Source organism: Arachis hypogaea, chromosome 9 (genome assembly GCF_003086295.3).
Source record: "Arachis hypogaea cultivar Tifrunner chromosome 9, arahy.Tifrunner.gnm2.J5K5, whole genome shotgun sequence".
In the NCBI taxonomy this organism is placed as follows: domain Eukaryota; kingdom Viridiplantae; phylum Streptophyta; class Magnoliopsida; order Fabales; family Fabaceae; genus Arachis; species Arachis hypogaea.
The window spans coordinates 84,685,691-84,697,071 of NC_092044.1; positions in this window are offsets into that span (position 1 = coordinate 84,685,691).

Below are 11,381 nucleotides of genomic sequence, written 5' to 3' on the forward strand. Positions count from 1 at the left end.
CTCTTTGAGCTTTTAATCATGTCTGACCTCCCTAGTCATTGATGCTCAGAGTCTTGGACCTTACTTTTATTTTTCTTTTGCTTTTCTTTTGCTTCAAGGATTAAACTTTTATTATTTTTTAGAGAAATCATAATAATTCTCTAAATTCATGTTCCTTGTACATCAACATTCTTTGATTCAAATTTAAATATGCACTATTCACGTCATGCATTCGGAATTACAGAAAATACCACCATATTTAAGTAAATAAGACTACTCTTAAAATTAACTCAATTTCTCATGCAATACATCACTTCTGTATTTTTTATTTGAATTCAAGCTTAGTGAGTAATATATGAGACATATTTTCAGAATTAAAGCTATTAAGAAAAAACAAAACTAGACCTAGGATTCTAACTAATAAAGGATCATGCAACAAACAAAGCAAAATAGTAGAAAATCGGAACATAACATAGAAAAAGAGGGGAGGAATAAAAAATGTAAGGAACTCAACCACCGTAGTTATCCCAGCGATCACTTTATTCTTCAAGTTGTGCTCCTCCATGAAGATGATTCGCCTCCCTTTTGAGGCCATAGGAATAAACAGAAAACCCTTAAGCGAAGCGTCAACACCAAACTTAAAGGTTTGCTTGTCCTCAAGCAAAGAAGAACTGAAAATAAAAAGAGACAAATATTATGATGAAAGAAAAAGAAAATGATAAAAGAACAAGAGAGAATTAGGATGGAGAGAGGGGGAAAGAAAATTAAAACTTGGGCGGCAAACTAGTGGAGTTGTACGGCGCAGGCGACGCGTACGTGTGCAGCACGCGTACGCGTTGGGCGCAAAATTTTCTTAATGACGCGTAAGCGTCAGGCACGTGTCCGCGTGCCCTGAGTTTTGCGTGATTCGTGTGAAGCCAGCCACGCGCACGCAGAACTCTCTGCCCAAACATGTATTTACGTCATTTTTCCATGTCACGCGTACGCATCAGTGACGCGTACGCGTGGTGTGCCAAAATCACCAATGACGCGCACGCGTGGGGTACGCGTATGCGTGGGCTTGTTTGTGTGAAAGGCATCATTCAGATGCCATTCCCGTGCAACTCTCTGTTCATTTTTATTTTTCATGCACACCCATCTGACGCGTACGTGTCAGCGACGCTTGCGCGTCATGTGCTCTCTTCTCTCTTTTTTTTTTGTTTCTGTTCTAAAACAGCTGCATGATTAAAAAATTAGTAAGAATTCAATAAAAATCAAATAAGTAAGAAAACTAATACTATGAAAAATAACTAAGAATGAAAAGGAACGATTATACCATGGTGGGTTGTCTCCCACCAAGCACTTTTAGTTAAAGCCCTTAAGTTGGACATGTGGTGAGCTCCTTGTCATGGTGGCTTGTGCTTGTACTGATCCAGGAATCTCCACCAATGTTTGTAATTTCAATGGCTACTAGGATCCCAAACTAGGCGCCTAACGCCTTCGAGCAAGTTGAAGCAAGTGACAAGGCCCCACGAGTGTTGATTGTGGGAATGAATTCCAGGGTCCCAAACCTTGCTTTTACACTCGTCTTCTTGTGGATCACCATTGTTCCCACCGGGTGGCAAGCAATCTGAATTCTCACAGAGACATCCAAACAACCTTCTAGTCCCATTCAATTGAGCTCTACACCAATCCTTGCACTTCAATTTGGAGCATGTAACCATATTGAACCTTGCTTGACAACTCTTGCCACTAACTATCTTCCGCTTACTCTTAATGCCACAAAGAGCTCTAAGTTGGCCATCTGTCTCTATGAGCCCATATTCAAGTGGGAAAGTAAAGGTTAAGGATAGGAATTTTACCCACTTGAATGTTGTATTGGATGGTGATGGCTTTGGAAGAGGTCTTGCAAGCTCCACTCCCTTGTGTTCTTCTTTGAATTCTTCTACCTCTTTGCAAGCTTCCTCAATTTCAACCTCTTCTTCTTGGTAGCTTTCTTCTAATTCAATCTCTTCTTCATTGCTTACCAAGGACATGGGAGGTTGTGCATCTTCCTCTTCTTCCATATGTGAGGGTGGAAAGTTCTCTAATTTACTAGAGTATAAACTCCTTTGATTGGTTTCCTCACTTTCTTCCATAGAATCTTCCATTGTATCTCTTGGGAAAGAATTTGCTTGTTCCTCTTCCTGGTTCCTGATTAGCGACTGCACATATTTCTCTACATTTTTGACACTCGTCTTTATATCATGTAGGAATTCTTTCATGAGGAGCTCAAGATCTGATGGTATTTGAGATGAATAGGGAGACTGTGGCTCTTGAAATGATTAAGAAGGAGATGATGCTTCTTGATATGAATAGGGAGATATTGGCTCTTGGTATGAATAGGGAGATGGTGGCTTTTGATATGGGTAGAAAGATGATGGTTCTTGATATGGATAGAGAGATGGTGGCTCTTAGTATGAATATGGAGATGGTGGTTCTTGATAGTTGGAACATGGAGCACTGAAGTTTCTTTGGTTTTGACTTTGCCAACCAAAATTTGAGTCGTTCCTCCATCCATAATAATAAGAATCACTCCTTTGGTGTGAGTAGTAACCCATGTGATCTCTCTCTATTATTTTTTTTTAGCACAAAACACCAAAAAGAATTAAACACACCATGTGGTAAACAGGAAAGCAAAGAAGAAAGAACAGAATTTTAAGAATTAAAATAAAACTAACTAGGAAACACCAAACTTAATTTTAGAAATTAAGAAAAATATTGGTGCTATTTATTTATTTAAAATTATTTTTTTGAAAATATTAAAAATAGATTTTAATAAAATTAAAAATAAAATGCCTAATCTAAGCAATCAAACAACTAATAGTTGTTAATCACTATCAATCCCCGGTAACGGCGCCAAAAACTTAGTGCGGTGATTTTACAACCCACAAACTAACCGGCAAGTACACTGGGTCGTACCGAATAATACCTTACGTGAGTAAGGGTCGATCCCACGAGGATTGATGGATCAAGCAACAATGATTGATTGATTGGCTTAGTTAGGCAAGTAGAAAATGGTTTTGAGATATTCAAAAGGTTTAAGTTCGAACTCAGAATATCAAAAGGAAAAATAAATAAGTTGGGAATAAAATATTGAGAAAACAGTTAAGGCTTCAGAGTTATCTATTTTTCCGGATTGATTTTTCTTACTAACTATTTTAATCATGCAAGATTTAATTCATGGCAAATTATATGTGACTAGACCCTAATTCCTTAGACCTTCCTAGTCTCTTCTAAAATTTTATAACTGCCAATTCCTTGGTCAATTAATTCCAATTAGAGGGTGATAATCAATTTCTAATTTATATGCCATAAAAACACTAATTACCCAAGAAATAAAAGGATTATATGTCACGTATCTTATTAAATTCAGATAATTAAAATTCATGAGAATTTGTTTTCAAGCTGTTGTTCAAGTATAGAGATTTTCCAAGTTATACAAGAACTCAAATAGAAAGAGGGTCATACTTCTGTTCCACCCAAATTCATAAGATAAAGAGCGACAACAATTCTTAAATTATAAATCCATACATGAATAAAATTAGAAAGAGCAAATGAATCAATCCATATAATAGACAGAGTACCTAACCTTAACAATGAAGGTTTAGTTGCTCATGGAATGTGGAATGTAAATTTGTATAGAATTTCCTAATGGAATCCCCGTAATGAAATGTCCCTAATAGAAGAGAAGTCTCCCCTTTTTATAACTAATCCTAATTAATTTAAAAATCTAATTTCTAAAATTAAAATAATATATTTTCCTATTTTAAAATCAAATTTGAATTTAAATCAGAATTAACTAACTACTCCGCGTCTTGTAACGTGGGTACCACTTGGCTTCACTAGATCCGCGCCTAACTTGGGTGCTAAAATGGGGACCAGAAATCACGCCCCAGCGTTTTTTGCGTTTTCTGCACGTGGCGCATGTCACGCGTACGCGTCAGTCACGCGTACGTACCGCTGGTCTTCTTCGCAAGTCACGCGAACGCGTCGGTCACGCACACGTGTCGCTGTGCAACTCTTCAAATCATGCGTACGCGTCAGTCACGCGCACGCGTCGCCGTGGAAAGCTCCAAATCACGTGCACGCTTCAGTCACATGTACGCGTCACTCTTCGCTGCCATCTTCTTTGATTCTTGTGCTGCAGAAACTCCATCAAATTCTGCCGGATGCTACCTAAAATAAATAAAATTGCAAAAGACTCAAAGTAGCATCCATATTGGCTAAAAGATAATTAATTCTTTATTAAACCCAACAAATTAGATACAAATTCACTAGGAAAAGATAGGAAAGATGCTCACACATCAGTATTTCGAGTAGGATCTAGGATGGGATGACTGTGACGAGCTTCAAACTCGCGAGTGTTAGGTGCAGTGACAGTGTGCAAAAGGATCAATGGATCTTATTCCGACATGATCAAGAACCGACAGATGATTAGCCATGCGGGAAACCGTAGAGGACTATTTTCACTGAGAGGATGGATGGTAGCCATTGACAACAGTGATCCACCTACACACAGCTTGCCATGGAAAGAAGTATGAATGATTGGATGAAGGCAATAGGAAAGCAGAGGCTCAGAGGAAGCAAAGCATCTTCAAACGCTTATCTGAAATTCCCACCAATGAATTGCATAAGTATCTCTATCCTATTTTATGTTCTTATTCATCTTTTAATTATCAAAACCCCATATCCATTGGAATCTGCCTGACTAAGATTTACAAGATGACCACAGCTTGCTTCAAGCTAACAATCTCCGTGGGATCGACCCTTACTCACGTAAGGTATTACTTGGACGACCCAGTGCACTTGCTGGTCAGCTGCACAAAGTTGTGTATCACGATTTCGTGTACTAAAAACCACTCATATTCTAATTTGTATAGATTCTGCTTTACTTATACAAAACTCATCACTATGAAATTGCATATAATATTTTCATCGCATATTCATATTACTATCATTCTCGTCATCGTTATCATCCTCGTTGTCTTCATCATTATCTTCTATATTTATTTTATGTAAGAATACATAACTTCTTATTTAAAAAATATATTTTATTATTCTAATATTTTAGTTTAATATCGTTTAGTTAGAATAAGACAAAAAATTCATGAGAGATAAAAAATTTAAAGAGAAAAGAAGAAAACCGAGCTTCTTATCAAGAAATAAAAGATTAGACACTGCTACTGTACTAGAACTCGTTAGCTGCTTGCAGTGCCTATGACAAAGTTGCCTCGGGGCTATTCTACATTACTCAAATATAAAGAAAATTTTGGCTAGCTAGTCTTGCAAAATAGCTATGCCATTTGTGAGCTTATACCCTTGAAATTCAACTAGTTCTTCATCATCTCCATGTTTGGATCCACTAGTTCCATGTGAGCAAGGATAGGATACAAGGGATCGCATTAGCCACCGGCGATCTATTCCAGCCAACCATCATCACTAAAGAAAAAATTGTAGCTTGAAGAGGTGTTCCTAAGAAAGAGAGGCAAAGGGGTATACTTCACTAATTTGGGATAATCAACTGATCAATTTTGTCATTACTGGTATTCCTTCATCTATAAGCTTCAATACAAAGGTTTTACCTTCGATTAATACTTCAATCCCCAGATGCTCTATTCCAGATCTCATTTTCCTTGAATTGTCTATAGAGCCTTTCGATCAGAGGATGAAAGATTAGTAAGTAATGGTATATCTTGACTTGAGTGAATATTCTCTAGGGTTTAAACATATCCAACTTATGGAGTCTGTCTCTTGTTTGATAGAAATTTGATAAATTCTCTATAAAATTTTTAGGCTAAAGTTGTTATTGATGAGCTGCTTGTTCTGCTCTCCTTCTATAGTGTAGACCTGCCTAATCCAAATAAGATTTTTATCTCTGCAATCTCTTTTTGGAATGCAAAATGGTGCCTGATCCCCAAATCAATGATCTTTTTTACTTTTAGTTCTATCCTAAGTTGTTATATTTTACTTTACACTTTTTTCAAAAAATTTTCTCCTCTTTAAAATGCTTTGTCAAACCTAACAGGTTCTATTTTCAAGTTTAGCTTTTAGAAAAAATGTATATTTGAAATATTTATTTTGTAGATTTAAAAAAAAAGAATGTAAATTATTTAGCATCCTCCATTCCTATTTAGCTAGCATGGACAAATTAAAAGCGTTTAGATTCTTAAAATATAGTCCTTCATAGTTTTTATCTCTACTCATATTGTTCAAACTAATCCATTGCATCATTTTCTCAATATATTTTTTTCACCAAAATTGAGTTATCAATCTATGTAGTTCATCAAGTAGAGAATTCGGTAGCCTAAACTAACTTAGGGTATAAAATGGGATTGTTGAGCCTATTATGTTTATTAGCACCTATCTACCACTTGTTGATAGGAAAGCTCTTTTCTAACAAGCCAATTTTTTAACTAACCTTATCCTTTACAAAGGAAAACTTTCTTTTCTAGATTAGTGGACTATAAAAGGAAACCCCAAATACCTCTAAATACCTATCTTAAGCCCGTATATTTGAAACTCCTAGAGTATTAGCCAGCTCTATCAGAATCTGTTAAGGAGTATTTTGGCTGAAAGCATTCAATTTTATCATCTATCCACTCATAGCACTATAATGCTTTAGGATTTGTTTTAAATTATCATAATTTAATTTAGTAGCCTTATAAAAAAAGTGAAAATTTGTCTACAAATATTAGATAATTAAGAGTTGGACATCTACTGTTAAATTAAAGTCCCTAAAATAAGTTATTATATTCTCCTTTGTAGAATAGGTAGGACAAACTCCTTGCACAAATGAAAAATAGGTATGGGGAGAAAGAATCTCTTTAACAGAGCCATCTACATGGTATAAAAAAAATCAATTGGTGAACTTTTCACAACAACAGAATAAGAAATTATAAACATAAATTCTTTTATCAACTTAATTCATTTAAAGCAGAAGCCTGATTTCTCCATAACAAACCACACAAAATTCTATTCCACTTTATCATATGCTTTGCTCATTTAGAACCATATTTTCTCTCATATAATTTTTATTTTTTAGATAATACACACATTCATAGGCTACTAGAATATTATTACTTACTAATCTTTCGCTAATAGATGAGCTCTAATTATCACTAATATGTATACTCATAAGGGGTTAAAGTCCAAGAATAAATATCTTAAAAATAATTTTCTAAAAAATGGTGCTAATACTGATTAGTTGAACCTGGTACATAGAAAAAGCAATCACCTTAGGGTATAAACATATTTCGATATGACTAAAACCCTTATACTCTATTTGAAATTTTTTAATGATATGAAATTAAATTAAACAACAGTGTTTGAAATGAATTAGTAAAACTATATAATTGAATTGAATTCTAGTATTTATAATATTTATCAAATAAATTGAATTTTTATAGTAGACAATTTTATCCATTATTAACATAATATCATATTTAAATAATAAATATACTTATTCGTTAAATCATATAAAATAATTAAAAAAGATTGTATTTACAACTTAAATGTTCTTTAACTAAAACTTATTTAGCTCTTTTGAGAAAATAAAAAAGGTTGTTTTACATTCTTAAAAAGTAGTATATCAAAATTAGAACCTACAATTGAACAATATAAGGACACAAAATAAAATAAGTTATCTATTAACAACTCACAAATATTTTAATTTAAATTTAACAAAGATACATAAGAATCACAAAATTTTATCTTTATACAGATAAACATTCATATGCAAGTAGCAATAATTTCATCAAAAAAAAAAAAGAAAAACCCTTTCAAAACCATAGTGTGCTCAAAAAGTCTAAATCTTCAAGCATGTGATGGTTTTACACCAGTTGATCAAATCAAATATTATTTTTTTCCTAAAACAAAGAAAAAGAACAACATATTCTTCTACAGTCAAAAGTTTAATTCTGATTTCAAAAATTATCTTGTAGATTTTTCTTCCTTAAAAAAATATATTTTCTATTTATTTTTCTTAAAAAAAATAAATTTTGTTCAGCTCCTCAATTATCATAAAACAAAAAGAGAGAAAAATAGCACATTGGGGTGAATAGAAAATTTTGTCATACAATCCGAAAGCATGAATGTTAAAAATGCCAACGGCGAAGGTGAGAGGCAGCTTTCAATCTTTAACAATGGCGGGGCAAGAAATAAGAATCACAATGCTGGACAACAAAGAAAGAAGGTAGGAACGCACCAGAGGAAAGATAGGGAGGTATTTGAGTTGGCAATGAAAAAAGGGAGGCTAGGTTGATGGCGACAACATCACGGCATCGAGGATAGGGGAGGTGATGAATCAGGAGTGAGAGGCATGGAGAGAGTGACCGCGTAAGAGAAAGTGAGTGAAGGAGCTAAACAAAAGTAGGTTATAAAAATGTTTAGACGTTTTATAATTTAAGTGAAATTCCAATAGAATATTATTCTAAATTAGACCTATTTGGGTGGAAATTGATTTTGGAAGAAAATGATGGAATTGAATTGAATTCTGTAAATCCCATGAAATTAATAAATAATTAGTCAATAAATTAATTATTATTCAAAAAAATTAAAAAATTAAATTTTATAGTTTAGAGAAGTAGAAATATTTAAAATACAAATTTTAACATTAATTTTAAAAATTTTGGTCTAAAATTGGGCCAACGGGCCAAATTAATTGGACCAGACCCAAACCAGGCCCAAGGCCCCATATATAGAAGCCAAATCAGCCTTCTCCTTCCCTTTCATTCAGCCAAACACACTGAGGAAGAGAAGTGTTGCTTCAAATCCTAACTTCCATTTCACTTCCAACTTCAATTTTACATAACTTTCAATTCGGAATTCTGATTGATGAGTCATTTATTATCATGCGTTCATTTCGGAGTCTCTTCGATTCTATCCAAACAAAATGGTAAGAAACTTTGTATTTTGTGCCCAGTTTCTTCTTCCCTTCTGAATTTACATTTAGTTATGAGTATTGAGTGATTTTGATATTTTTGGTGGTTTAGGTGGAATATAGCCTTGGATAATTGTTGGGTTTTACCCCAATCATCAATGGGTAAGGTAAAAAAATTATAAACTCTTGTGGTTTGTCCAATTTTATATATCCTAGTGCTAATTTAGTAAATTATATGAACTAGCTTAAGTTTATGTTGAATTGGAGTTGAATTGTCAAATCGGAGCACTTGGGACGAAGCTTTGGGGGCTGGGAATCCAATTGGTGAGAACTTGGAGCTTGAGGAATGGAAGAATTTGAGGTGTTCCGAGTTTAAGGAGGAATCGGCTAAGGTATGATTTTGGTTTCTCGTAGATAATGTGTAATGTAACGTGAAAATGTAGGCTAGTTGACCATAGGATAGATTGAATTATGTAAACTTGTTAAGGATTCTTGGTGAAATTATTGAGTCTACTATGAGAATGTGTTAATTATTAATGTTTTTGAGGATTGATGATGATTATGAGTTGTGATAAAGATATATATAATAACACAATTCATTATTCATCAAAATATATATATATATATATTGATGAATAATGAATTATGTTATTTTGATTATGAATTGTTTAGGTTGGAATTGCTAAAATTGTATATTGGTATATTGTGGAAGAGATGGAAAGGATATGTTTATGGTTTGAATATAGTCAGTATTGTTTTGAGATTTGAAACTTTGGTTTTGAAGTGAGGTTTTGGTAAAAATAGAGGTTTGGAAATTTTTGGTAAAACTAAATTTTTGACCAATTTTGATGGGGCATAACTTGGCTTCCGGACCCTCAAATGTTATAAAACTTATCTTGAATAAAAAATGGTCCATGAAGTTTATAACGTTTAAAGAACGGATTAAAAACAATTTTTAACGAAAAAATTATGCGCGTTCAAAGTTGAGGGTAAAAATTTGATTTTTCTAACTTAACAATTTTTTTGAAATTTTTTATACAGACGCGTAGGCAAACATGCACACGACATAGACCCTGGGATCTGCCCAGACGTTCCGCGTACGTGGACATGTGCATCCATACACGGAATGGGACAAATAATAGGCTCGCGTATGCGAGCAATGCTACGCGATGCGGGGATGTTTCCCTGCCAAAGGGCTCGCTTACACAAACAAGGGGTGCGTACGCGAGATAGTCAAATTTCATACTTCCGCGTACGCAAACATGGCATGTGTATGCGGAATCCCTATTTTCTAAAAAGTGTGTTTTTAAGTTTTGAACCATTCCTTTAGCTTTCCAAACCTTTGTAACTACCATTTGAGTTTCCTACCTAGTATTTAGGTTTTTGGGATGAGCAAGAGTTTACTGGTAAATTAAAAAGGGTTGTTTTTGTTTTGTACTTAGAGTCGGAGGCTTAAGGTTACAAAGTATAGTGGGTAGGTTAATTGGAGTAATTTAGTGTAGTGTTTTGAGTTGATTAAAGAGAATATATCGGAGTATTAGTGGAGATAAGCATGAGAAACTATATGTTAATCATATATATAATACTGGGCGTTTTTGATTTATAAATGTGACCGTTTGATCTCGAGCACTCTGTTTCGAAAGTGCAACCCTAGTGAGATGGTGGAAGGTGAGGTTTCCCTTCTTTGTTCCTCCTGGTATTGTAAAATCGCCTCCAGTGAGATGGTGGGAGGTTAGGATCTCTCCTTTATTCCTCCTGGATATATGAGAACGTACCTCCTGGATCGACGCAAGGGTTGTGGCTCGCCTCACTTGCTACAGGTTGGTTAGTTGAGGCTGATGCATGAACATCTTATACCCCTTTTTCTTATCATTTTTTAGTTGTTTTAGTTCGACCTTATTTAGTTTTACTTAATTTTAGTGCACAAATCCTATTTGATTGCTACTCTGAGTTGTTCTAGTATTTTTATGATTTTAGGTAAAATTCAGAGCAATTTGGCGGAGTTTGGAGCTAAAAATGAAAAAAGCTGGCAGCGCCCTCCGCGAGATAAACACCCAACTGCCATTTAGCCCTAGCAAGGGATCAAAACTAGAAGTGCACAACTCCCTTTAGGGCATTAAATGCCAAATTGGTGTTTAACACCAGCAGCTGACCGAATTTACCCTCTCTTTGGCACCTCAAGTGGATTTATCATTTATTTACAATATATATATATATATATATATATATATATATATATATTATAATTTTTATTTAAAAATAATACCTTTTAGTTTTAGAATTTATTATTTTAATTTACTTTGCAGATTAAATTAGGTTAGGATAAAAGGAAAAAGATCTTCTATACTCGGATCTTCTTCCTCCCGCACTTTTCATAATCCTATTTTTTCTTTGTAAGTTATGAGCAACTAAACCTCTTAGTTAAGGTTAGGAGCTCTATTTATTTCTATGAATTAAAACTATTATTCTTCTACTTTAATTTATATTTTGATTCAATTCTAAG